Source organism: Lepidochelys kempii, chromosome 9, assembly GCF_965140265.1.
Source record: "Lepidochelys kempii isolate rLepKem1 chromosome 9, rLepKem1.hap2, whole genome shotgun sequence".
Classification (NCBI taxonomy): Eukaryota; Metazoa; Chordata; order Testudines; family Cheloniidae; genus Lepidochelys; species Lepidochelys kempii.
The window spans coordinates 44826805-44839508 of NC_133264.1; the positions used below are offsets into that span (position 1 = coordinate 44826805).

Genomic DNA, 12704 nt, shown 5'->3' on the forward strand with positions numbered 1-12704 from the left:
GGTTTTAGACATATGCTTATACACTTAAATATTTCTTTGTTAAAAAGATCCCATAAAAACAAAGAAATAGAAAAAAGATGCACTGTACCATCAAGGCTGTAAAAATAATGGACAAACGCCAGGAAATTGAAGGCTGATATGGTCCTAAATTTACACTGTTGACTTTTTCCTGTTTACAGCCACTTGAGTCAATGGGGGAACTTGAGTTACTGGCTTTTGTCTAAAAAGCTACAGCTCACTAGCTCACGAAAGCTTATGCTCAAATAAATTTGTTAGTCCCTAAGGTGCCACAAAAAGAAAAGGAGTACTTGTGGCACCTTAGAGACTAACCAATTTATTTGAGCATGAGCTTTCGTGAGCTACCCATCCGATGAAGTGAGCTGTAGCTCACGAAAGCTCATGCTCAAATAAATTGGTTAGTCTCTAAGGTGCCACAAGTACTCTTTTTGCGAATACAGACTAACACGGCTGTTACTCTGAAACCTGTCATTAAGATGCCACAAGCACTCCTTTTCTTTTTGCGAATAAAGACTAACACAGCTGCTACTCTGAAACCTGGCTTTTGTCTGATTGCATCACAGCCCTAATGTTATTTAAATACATATTTTGCATATGTTATAAATGTATTTCCTGAAACTTGTGTGCTATTTCATCAGGTATTGTCAGAAGGATTCTATTTATACTTTGTGCCCTGAGGGCTAACTGCTTACTAGCAGTTACAATCGAAAAGTGCTTTAAGGTTGTTGTTCCCCACCCCCTTTCCCCATACACACACACACACAGACACGCACACGAGTGAAATGTCAAAAAATGCTACAAAGTATTGCAACATAAAGGCCTACCGAGGTCAACTGGAGTTTTGCCTAAGTGAGTTGTGAGGCCCATATGGCAATATTCCCAGGCTGAGGCAATATACTCATAACTTGTTTACTCTATGTACTGTCAGTATGAATAATACTACAAAAATAGAAGTCTGGTACCAGTCTTCCCAGTGCTTGATTTACCAGGCTCTAGATTATTTGCAATAGAAACAATATATATTAAAGAGACACAGTTGTGTTGCTGTGTCACTGTCAACTAAGTGACCCCTCTGTTCTAATCTCTGTGATTTGGAATTATTTAGGACAATCAGTGTGGGACAGAAATCATTTAACTGCTTTGAGAAGAACTGCCAAATATCTCACGTTAGTACTCTTTTAATCCCACTTTGGACTTGTCTATACTAGAAATTTAAAAAACCCTTTTTTAAATAGGCACAGTTGTATACGTTTTTAAAATGGTTTAAATGGCATTTCAGACCAAACAAATGCATTTCCAAACTAGTTCAGACTAACATGCAATTCAGGGTCTGTCTATATCGGAGAGATTCTGTTCTGCAAAAGAGGGTCAAGGCTTTACCTAGGGCACGTCTTTACCAGCAACGTTAAAGCGCTTTAAAGTGGCTCGTGTAGTCGTGACACAGCGCTGGGAGAGAGCTAGTGCAGCACAGTGCTGGTAGCTGTTCCCCTCCTGGCGGTGGTTTTTTAATAGCACCAGGAGAGCTTTAACGTTGCTAGGGAAGACGTACCCTAGATTCTCCACAAAGAGTTGTTCCAGGTCAAAGAAAGCCATGTTTGCGGAGTTTCTAGTGTTTACCTCGAGCTAGGTAACTGGCAATCTGTTACCTGGAATCAGAACACAGGGGCGCTTGCAGCTACAGGCGCTGTGCGCGTACCACTGCCGGGGCCACAGGGGGGAGGCACAAAGGGGACAGCAGCCCCGGGCCCCCCTACTTGAGACGGCCTCCACAGCTGGCACTTCCCGGCCGAAGCCCGCTCCACACAACTACTCTAGGCGGTTTGGGGGGGGTGGGGGGGGCTACTGCCTGGCCCGCCCGCCCGGCCCCTTCCCTCAGGCTCCGGGTGGAGACCGTCCGGCGGCGAACCAAGGGGATGGGGGGAGGGGGCGCCTCAGACTGGCGCCAGAGACGATAACCATCCCGACCTCCGCAGGCCACCGCATGGTGTGCGCATGCGTATTACCACAACGGGCTCCCTCAAGGCACCACCAGCATCATGAGCTGCCACGTATGCGCACGCGCGCGCCCTCCAGCTCACCTTCACCCGAGGCAGCCTTAGCGACAAGCCACCTCCCCTCCCGAATATTTCTACCCAATCAGACCGAGGCAGCACCAAAGTCCCGCCTCCTGCTCCCTTTTTATCCAATCGCCAGTACCTTTAATCCCCCCCAACACTATTGTTATTATGAGAAGGAGGACAAGGAAGGAAGGATCCAAAGTACTAAATACCAGGGGAGGCAGCGCCACCCCTTCCCTCCGTTGTGGTTTGCCCCAGTCCACATACACCCAGGGGCGGGGAAGAAAAAACGTTACTGCCCTCTCTAGGCCCTGCACTACCCTGGCCGGGCCCGGAGGGGTTAATGTGATGGGGGGACAGTACCCTTCCCCCAGAGAAAGGGTCACCCCCCTGTGATTGGCTCAACCACAACGACTCCCCCACCGTTCCCGGCCGCTGTCCCGCCGCGGCTGACACAGCCGGCGCAAGGTGGCACCGGGCGCGGAGCCCGGTTCTCTGTGGCCCCGCGCCTGGGGTCAGGCGTGTCCCCGTGCGGCCGAGCCCCGCGCCCCCTCCCCGTCAGGCTGGGGACCGCTCCGTACCTAGACACCGGATGCTGGGGAAGGGGAACTTGACACCCACCTGTGGAGAAGGGGGGACGTTACTAGGCTCCCAGAGAGCGGCCGGCTCAGCCTCCTGCTACCTTGGCCATGATCTGTGGGGTTAGGGGTCTGTTACAGCAGTGGATGGGCGAGGCTCCGTGGCCTGCCATGGGCAGGAGGTCAGACAAGATGAGCATGATGGTTCCTTCTGGGCCTAAAGTCTATGGTCCCTGCCCCAGGCTGCTTTACACCCGTCCCCGCTGGCAGCAGGCAACCTGGTGTGCTGTGACAGGGCCCCTGGCCCCATCCCCTAGAGCCCCCCCAACACACAGGGTGACTGCCGCTGTGATTCGCTGACAGCCACGCACAGACACCCGTTACCTCTCTCAGTCCTGCCTCCCGCAGATTTCCTGGTGCTGGGAAGTGGGGCTGCTGCTTGCGCTCTTGCTTTGCCTTTTTTGTTTTAGATCTGTGTCTCTAGCTCCAGCTCAACTCAAAACAAAGGAGACCCTGAGAAACATGTGACCTGCCAAAGCCAAAACACATGATGTCAGTGACACGCCAGCCAGTGGGATCACAGCGGCAGAAGTACTTGGGAGATGTAGTTCAAAGAGACCACAGCGGTGCAAACATCCGTGTCACGTCGTTTGCCTGCCCATTTTAGTCCATGGTCAGAGTTGAAGTTGCTATTTTAAACCATTAGCAACTATCAAGGGGCCAACTTCCCGAAAATAATTGCACCACCCACCTAAAAGATAGATACACCCAGGCACTTGTTGGCATGTATAATTTACACATTAATTTTCTGAATGGAACCAGAACTGAATAGTCCTAACTGCAGTGAGAATTTAGTCCTTAGTTGTAACTTGAGGTAATATTTTCAGAAGGCCACTTCCAAAAATGAGCCCACAATCTTGGTGAGTGCAACCATCAATGCTCACAAAAGTTCTGATTTATGCCCCTGGGCCCTTTTTCATTTATTCAAACTTTTAACATGTGGAGGAGACCTTCAGTAGTTTGGCTTTTTCTGTCTGTTAAAAGACTACTGACTGTTTAGGACATTATATATTGGGAAATGATTGATATGTGAAATTTTTAAACTAGATTTCTTGTTCGATAGTCAATGTTTCAATACTGATTTAGTTGAAAGAAGAAAAAACTAGTGAAGAGGAAACTGGAAACAGAACAGGCAAGAAGAAAATGAGAGGCTCAGTGAAAAATATTCTCCAACAGCCACTGATATACAGTGTAGCAGCCTTACAAAATTATCGTGTAATTATAGCAGCCTAAATTCAAAATTTACTCAACTCCCTTTATCAAGATTATAATGAAAAAACCCAACAACTTATATTTTACTCCTCTGACAAAAAAAATTAACCTTCACCCCAAGTACAATTTTGAAATATGACAGTACTGTATCTTTCAAATTAAAGCACTGTTTTCTCTTCAGCTGTTGCATTTTGTATCTGATGCTTTTGTGTCCCCTGAAATCTACAAATTTACTTTTGGGGCCTACCCAGTACATATTAGGAAAATACACATCTGACTAATGAATATGGCAATGTCCATGCAACTGTCCTCTCATAAATAGGCCCCCAAACAGGAAATAGTTAATAAAAAAAAAGAGAGAGAGAGAGAGGATCCTTACTTCATCTACTCCAGCTACAATTTCCCCTAATTCCTCTCTGTTCTCCAATATACAAAGTGTTGTCAGTAGGGTTGATTTACTTGTGTTTAACACAAATTTCAGGATTTTTCTTTCTTGCTCACTTCAGGAAAAGCTGTAATTTTGGCAAGGTTGGCTCCAAGGACAGTGTGAGAACAACACTGCCCTGATACTGTTGGATTTCTAAGGCACCTGAGTGCATAGCTAGTTCACTGCATGAGGAAAACAGGGGCCAAGGTGTTACTCAGACTCTCCCTCCCACTCTGTAGAGATGGGGAGAAGAGGAAATAGTATAATTCCTGGTCATATATAGGTAGTAGTTTCTTTGCATGCTCAGCTCTTCACAATCTGCCATGTCCTCACCTCCTACCAGTGCTAGTGAACCAGTAACAGCCGAGAGATGTGCTGGCTGCGGCTTCCCGCAGCCTCCTTTGGCCTGGAAAGGCAAACTGTGGCCAGCGGGAGCCACGATCAGCCGAACCTGCGGAATCGGCAGGTAAACAATCCTGCCCGGCCCGCCAGGGAGCTTACCCTGGCAGGCCGCATGCTAAAGGTTGCAGATCCCTGGGCTAGCTATACCTTGCAGCCAATTAGCAGGATCTTGGATCCTTATCTGGTATCTATCATCTGGGGGTTAGAAGGGAAAGATAGTGTACTTCCCTATCCCATGATGCCAGTGGATAAAGAAGAGAAAAGAATAAAGTAAACAGATAACAGCTTTATTTCAAACAAATAACTTAATAAAAGATAACAGTGAGTTGTGGTTTGACAGTTTGGGTCTAAAACCCAGGCCCAACCAAATAGGTACCTTGGCAATAAACAAATAAACCTAAAACAAAATACCCCAGATACTGCAGTGTTTCTAGGTGTCGATAGGCAGTAGATGGGTACTAAACCGTTATCACAGGCAACTGATGAATCCTGGGTCTCAACCACTTCTTAGCGGGAGATCAACAGGATGTGCTGATGCTGAAGAGAGGCCTGGCTCTGTGATCACTCGAGGGTGAGCGATCAACAGGACCTCTGTACCTTTCTCTGAAAATGATGTGGAGTTCAGAGATTGGTAAGCACAGTCTCAGTTCTTAATGCTGATGTCTTCAGATGCTGATCTTCTGGTCCACGTGGCTGCGCAAATACAACAATACCATGGCTGTCTCTAGGACGGACAGCAGCTAGGCAGCAGGTCCACAAGCGCGCCAAAGTTCTGAGGTAAAACTGGCAGCTCTCCTGCTGGAACCTGTTTGAACCAGTTCTATGCTGACCGTTGGCTGCCGTTCCTGCCAAAGTTCCAAAAGGGTGCAAAACTTCAACAAGAAGCTAAACAAAGATGGAGTCGAGCTGTTGTTTGGCAGGCATGCCATTTTGAATTTTAGGCTCCATATCTAATACATGGTCAAATACCTTAACCAAATGTAAAGGCATAAAGTATAACTTATTCTAAAGCACAAACAATTTATAATCTCTATTTCATATACAAAAACACGTTACAGTATGGAGGGTATCTGGAGTGTGGCAAGAGGGCAGGCTGACATCTTTCTCTTGCCCCATTCTCCTGGGGAGAGAGAGAAGCAAAGTAGATTCTCCTTCTCAACAGGAATAAAAGGGGACTGAATTCAACCTGAATCACACACACGGCAGATCAACTGATGCTTCTCCCTAATTTCAGAAATCACAGGACCCACAAGCAAGGGGTTTGAGGTGTGCCTGCTGTCTCCTGCACAGTGAAGGGAAGTGTTGCTGAGTGTAGGTAAGGTTATTGGCTGTGCTAATATAAAATCTGCCTCTTGAATGAATAAATCTATAGTGATTTTCCTGGCCCACGAACAGTTTGTGAATAATTTGAGACAGGAAGGACTCTGGATGAAGGAGTCTTTTGTTCTAGTTTTCCTCTTGTTTCCTTCTGCTACTAAAGTAGCTTTTCCAGTGCCCCCCTGCCCTTCCTTCACAGTGACCCTAGTGCCTGATCTCTCCCATTATGGGAACATAGTTCCTGCTGTCAGGATGATTCCGCTGGGCTGCAAGAACCCAAATGGGAGGCATGATATGTCATTCCAATGCCAGGATTATTTGGTTCTAAGTAACTGTGAACCACCCTTGAACCTGGTGTTAAAGGACCACATAGATGGGACAGATTATACAGTGTTTGCTACCTCTGAAAATATTAAATGTTTCCTGCGTGGAGACCCTGGTCATTTGAGAGGTTCCTGCCCATGCACTGCCGGCTTGGGGGCGCCTGGTAAGAATGTGGGATCCCGGGGTAGTGGAGAAGAGGTTGGGATATCAAGAAACCAGCAGGAGACAGAGCCTGCATCTGTACCGCCAGATTCTATCCTCCCACGCGCCATATGTGATCTGCTGTTGTCTAGGGAGCAGCCTCCCCAGAGGAAGCCTCTGTTGTGATCCCATCACTTGTGCCTGGAAAGAAGCAAGTCCTGGAGGTCGAGGAGCACCTCCCTGCAGAGGAGGCAGAGACAGGTTCTAGAGATGGGGGTGAAGAGTACACCGATGAGATGGATTTATGTGGGACTGTTTCTAAAGGGGCTAAGACGGGTGGGCAAACTTTCTGGCCCGAGGGCCACATCAGAGTTGTGAAACAGTATGGAGCGCTGGGTAGGGAAGGCTGTGCCTCCCCAAACAGCCTGGCCCCCGTGCCCTATCCGCCCCCTCCCATTTCCCACCCCCTGACTACCTCCCTCAGAACCCCCGACCCATCCAACCCTCCCGCTCCTTGTCTCCTGACCACCACCTCTGAGGACCCCCCACCCTGACCACCGCCTCTGGGGACCCCCACCCTATCTAAGCCCCCCTGCTCCTTGTCCACTGACTGCCCTGACCCCTATCCACACCTCTTCCCCCGACAGGCCCCCCAGGACCCCTGACCCATCCACCCCCCACTTCTTGTCCCCTGACCGTCCCCTCCCAGGACCCCTGTCCCTAACTGCCCTCCCCAGGACCCCACCCCTTATCCAACGCCCCCTGCTCCCTGTCTCCTGACTGCCCCCCTTCCTGAACCTCTGCCCCATCCAACCACCCCCTGTCTCCTGACTGCCCTCCGGGATCTCCTGCCCCTCCCTCTCCCCGCCCCCTTATCAGGCCGCTCAGAGCAGGAGGACTGGCTTGTTGGAAAGCCTGGGAGGTGGGTGGGTGCAAGCCACTCTGCTCGTGTGGCAGCATGGCTATGGGGGAGGGGGAACAATGGGGGAGGGGCCGGGGCGAGCCTCCCGGGCCGGGAGCTTAGGGGCCGGGCAGGACGGTCCTGTGGGCTGGATGTGGCCCGCAGGCTATATGTTGCCCACCTCTGGGCTAAGACTTTGGAGGAACAAGAGATTCTGATAGCGATTGAGGATGGAGCTGTGTGCCCTGAGAAGGAGGATAGCATTGTGCTAGGGGATAGCTCCATGCCTAGAGTTCTCAGTGGGGTGCTGTCTTCCCCTCAGATGGTATGTCCTCAAGTCCATGATCATGCGTACTGCAGAGATGACACTATGTTCCAGCCTGGGACTGTACTGCCTTTCACTCTTGGGAAAATGGATACGCCAGATGCTCCTACTGAATCTCTCTCCTTCGCAAATGAGAATTTTACAATATTAGCTCAATGTTCTTCTGAGCTGGCAGAGTCTGAGGGAGATAGAAGAGATTGTTGATGATCTATTTGACTCGTCACTGGTTCCTGATGCCCCAGCCAGTCAGCTACCTAGGAAGGGTGCGTAGAGTATGCAAGAGATTAGTGACCTTTTGGATAGCACTAAAGGAAAGTGGAGATTTGAGGTTGAGGCCTATTTCCCTGATTTCCCTAGCCTCTGTTTGCCAGAAGCTTCCACTGGCCATGGTTCACCATTCTAGGCCAATGGAGGCTGCGGGAAGCAGTGTGGCCGAGGGATGTGCTAGCCACCACTTCCCATAGCCCCCATTGGCCTAGAATGGCGAACCACGGCAAGTGGGAGCTGCAATTGGCCAAACCTCCGGACGCGGCAGGTAAACAAACCAGCCCAGCCCGCCAGGGGGCTTACCCTGGCAGGCCCCATGCCAAAGGTTGTCAATCCTTGACTTAATGATTACCTGTTCTGTTCATTCCCTCTGGGGCACCTGGCATTGGCTACCGTCAGAAGACAGGATACTGGGCTAGATGGACCTCTGGTCTGATGCAGTATGGCCATTCTTATGTTCTTACGATTTACAGTACTTTGTTCACTTAGCTGCCCTTGTCTTGAAAGATACCTCTGTTGATCGCAGGAAATGTTTTCTTCTCAAAAAGTTGTTGAGCAAGGTAAGGAAGTATGCTGGGATTGTTCAAGATATATTGGCCTCCCAGTGGTTCATTTTTTCCCAGATACTTCCACTTTCCAATGTTTCTCTCTGCTCTTTGACTCTCTCCATCCAGTCTTCATGGTGCTGCTCTACCTTGCCTCTCTAAATATTAATGGTTGCAGGGGGTCATAAAAGGGCACAACTCTTTGAATTTCTCAGACAAAAATGGCCTGATCTGGTCCTTTTGCAAGAGACCCACTCAGACCCTGATAATCAGGGGAACTGGTTGAAGGAATGGAAAGGGGAAGTTTTCTTGAGCCATGACTCTAATTTCACTGCTGTGGTAGCTGTTCTCTTTTCCTGGGGAGCAGGGGCGCAGATCCTGTCTGTAGAGAAGATTGTGCAGGGCTGGTTTCTCCAGCTGGGGAGACATACTAGCATTGTTTTTAATCTTTTTACTGTGTATGTCCCTACTGTGGAGTGAGATTGTCTCTCCTTTCTGCAGACACTTGCCCATTCCATGCTTGGCTGTGAACCCGATACTATTATTGTCCTGGGAGGAGATTTCAATTGCTATGTAGATTATGTTTTAGATAGGAACCGTGAGGAACTACACCCTGAGGCAACCAGGGAAGTGTGTTGTCTCCTGCAGACCTTTGGGCTAGTAGATGTTTGGAGGTTCTCTCACCTCACTGTTAGGCAGTACTCTTGGGTGAAGGCTACTCCCAAACACAACTCAGGTGCTAGATTAGATCACTTTTATACTATGAAGGACAGTGTGAATGTTTGTTTGGTCCTTGGTATTTCCCACTCACTTGTCTGATCAGTGTATTTCTCCCTCTTCCTGCCTGTGCTTCTCAGTGGTGCTTTAACAGTAAATTATTAAAGGACTTGAATTTCACCCAGATATTCACTGTGGTTTGGGAGCTTGGCGGCAGCAAAAGCCCCTGTACGAACCCCTAAGACAGCCGTGGGGTGTCGAGAAGGTCCAGATACAACTGTTCTGCCAGCAGCATATCCAGGCCTCCACATGGTCCTTGCATCAGGCCATGAGTGCCCTGGAATGAGATATCTTGGACCTTCATGACAACCTTGCAGATGGCAACCATGGTGACCTTGGAACAGATTCACCAAACTCTAAATGAGATGTACTGACTCCTGAGATAGTTGTTGGAAGAGAAGATGCAGGGGGTCCTAAGATGGGCCCATTTTATCCAGCTACATGATACTCATGTTCCCAGAAGGTTTTTTTTACAGGTTGAAGAAAAAAGACAACAGACCATCAGCAGATCTCTTGTCCTTGGCTGCTGGATGGTCATTTGATGACTGACCCTGCTGAGATCCAGAAAGCAACTGTTTCCTTTTACAGTACTCTGTATTCGTCCGAAACCTGTGATATGCTGGTACTGGTAGAGCTCCAACAGCTCTCTACAGGCAAGGCCCCAGGTATTTATGGGCTGCCATCTGAATTCTACAAATATTTCCGACATCTTATTGGTCCTGACTTTTTTCCACTGGTGCTGGAGTGTATCCAGGAGAAAGAGCTGCCTCTCAGTTGCCCCAGAGCAGTGATTTCCTGTTGCACAGAAAAGGGAACCTCTGTGATTTACAGAATTGGAGACCTATTTTCCCTTCTCTGCTCTGATTATAAGATTATATCCAGGGTCGTAGTCAACTGACTGAAGGACTGCCTGGACTCTTTGATACACCCTGATCAAATATATCCTATTCCTAACAGCTGTATTTTTGATAATTTGTTCTTAATTCATGATGTTTTTATTGTTAGCAAACTTTCTAATCTGGATGTAGGGCTTGTTTCAGTGGACCAGGAGGAGGTCTTTGATAAAGTTAACCATAGTTATCTTTTAAAAATGTTAGACACTTTAGGGATTGGGCTAGTGTTCATGTCATATTTTTATTGTACCATGACTTTTTTTAGTGTCTTAATGATTAATGGGGGTCTTAGCTGCTGCTCCCCAGTCTGGAGGGTCATATGTCAAGGTGCCCTCTGTCTGAGAAGTTATATTCCTGGTGTCTGGAGCCATTTCTGCACCTCCTTAGAAGCTGTTTGACTGGCTTGATCTATGCCAGGGATGCTGATGATTTCCTGGTTTATCTGTTGGCCTGTGCAGACGACATCTCAGTTTTCATCATGTCTGAAGGTAACATGCAGGCGCTTTGTGCTTGTTCACAAATATACAAACAAGTGTCCTCTGTTTTAATTATCTGGAGTAAGAGTAATTAGATTTTATGGAGCTCTTGGCAATACAGCAGTCCCTGACTGCTGCCCCAACAATTACAATGGGGCACCTCTGGGATTAAGGTGTTGGGGATTTTGTTTTGATCTGAACAATACATGGGAAGGCGCAGAGGAGAAGATGCAGGGCTACCTGCAGAGATAGCATTGGTTCCTTCCTGGACTCTCTTTTCAGGGATGGGTTTTGATTGCTAACAGCCTTGACACCTCCCCCAGGTCTCCTGGACCAGATTCAGAAGCATGTGAATCACTTTTTTGGGGGTCTGTTCCACAGCTGCTGTGCTCTGACTCCCTTGCCCTCTCTCCTCCACCGTGCTGGGGGAATGGGTTTTGACCTTTACTTGTTTTTGTTAGCACCTGGTCAAGTACAGAGTCTAGATTTGCTTCCATTCTTTTTTTAGCCTGTGGCTCTTGGAAGAGACACTGTTTTTAATCCACTTTCCCCACTCTGAAGCTCTTTCCTCCAGGAGGCTGCTTTTTCTTTCTTTACTCAAGGTGGCTTGACCAAGCTGTCCCACCTGATTGTTCCACGTGGGTCATGCTGGAAATTGGCAGCAGCTCTTGCTGCTCAGACCAGAATCTGGACTGTGTGTATTTTGGATAAGGTTCTCACTAAATTCCAGGCGGCGCTCCCTCAATGGGCTGCTCTGGTAGTTGCAGGGAGTTTTTGCAAGGACTGTCCTTTTGCGGGGAATCCTCTGTTCCCCTCACTGATTGTTTCCCCTTCCACCGAGGAGATCCTTGTGCAGCCAGGCAGATTATTGTCCTGGAAGGGTCTGGTAAATGTTCCTTTTGTAGCCATGACCAAGCAGCAGCTTTACGGTGTGTGTGCAAGGTGCAGCATTATGCCATCATCTGTGATCTCCCCAATACAACCTGGAGGATGGCTCTGTCCCTGAGTGATTCTATGGCCCTGGCTTGAAGTTTGCTGTAATAAACCTCCTTTTGTCTAGGCACTCCGAGTGACTTGCAGTGGAGGGTCCTGCACAGCATTGTAGCAACCAATTGTTTTGTGAAACCATATCACCCCATAGTGTCTGCACAGTGCCTTTTCCGTCCTGCTTCAGAAACGATGTTTCATTTTTTCCTTCATTACCCACATTTGATTCCTCTTGTTGATTTTTTGCCCAGCTTTGCAGCAGTCTGTTTGTTCTGGGAGCGAGATACAGTGCTGGTGTTCAGCTGGTTTCCTGTCTGGCTAACTTTCTGCTAGATCAGGCAAAACTAATTGTTCTGAAATCTCACCAGAACAGAGTGACTGAGATAGAAGGGTGTGACGTGCTAGGGCTATTCCATGCACTGATGGTGGCCCAGCTGTGAATTGATTACACCTTTTATAAATTGACTTATAACCTGTACACTTTTCAGTTGACTTGACATCTTAACAATATTTTGAGTAAGATGAGTGATGACAGTGGTTTAGTGATCCATATCCAATGTTTGCTTAAGATGTGTTTTGTTTTATTTCATTCATATCTTTCTTTATGTATATTCTGTGACAAAGCTCTGTCCTTGCCTCCGTGGGTCCCACATTTCCTGGCGGATTTCGCTAGCCTCAGAGGCTCACTGTGACCCTCCATGTAACCCTTCTCTCTCTAGAGGCAAGGGTCACAGTCTACTGGGCCATTTTCATCATAAGCCAGTGAGGGAGGTGAGGAGAAGTTATCCTTCCTTGCACAGTCTCTGTTGCCTCCCAGTCTCAGTGATTAATCAGGGGGCAAAGGTGTGGGGGAGTGGGAGCCTGGGCCCACCCTCTACTCGGGGCTCCAGCCCAGGGACCCTAATAGTATCAGCTATGGTAGCTGACCTTTTAGAAACATAACATGTACAATTCCCTGGGCTACTTCCTCCACAGCAGCCCTCACTTCCTCAAGCTC

General features: G+C 48.2%; 1 protein-coding gene across 9 annotated transcripts in view; it reads right to left on the bottom strand.

Annotated features, from left to right (window-relative positions):
- Window positions 1–12704, bottom strand: part of KLHL24 (kelch like family member 24) — a 142429-nt gene that overhangs the window by 40684 nt on the left and 89041 nt on the right. For 8 of the 9 annotated variants that reach the window (XM_073360080.1, XM_073360078.1, XM_073360076.1 and 5 more), the window contains one exon: window positions 3038–3182. The gene's annotated coding sequence lies outside the window, so the exon portion shown is untranslated. Of the gene's footprint in view, window positions 1–3037; window positions 3218–12704 lie in introns of those variants that run through there. The other variant, XM_073360081.1, reaches the window with a different exon arrangement.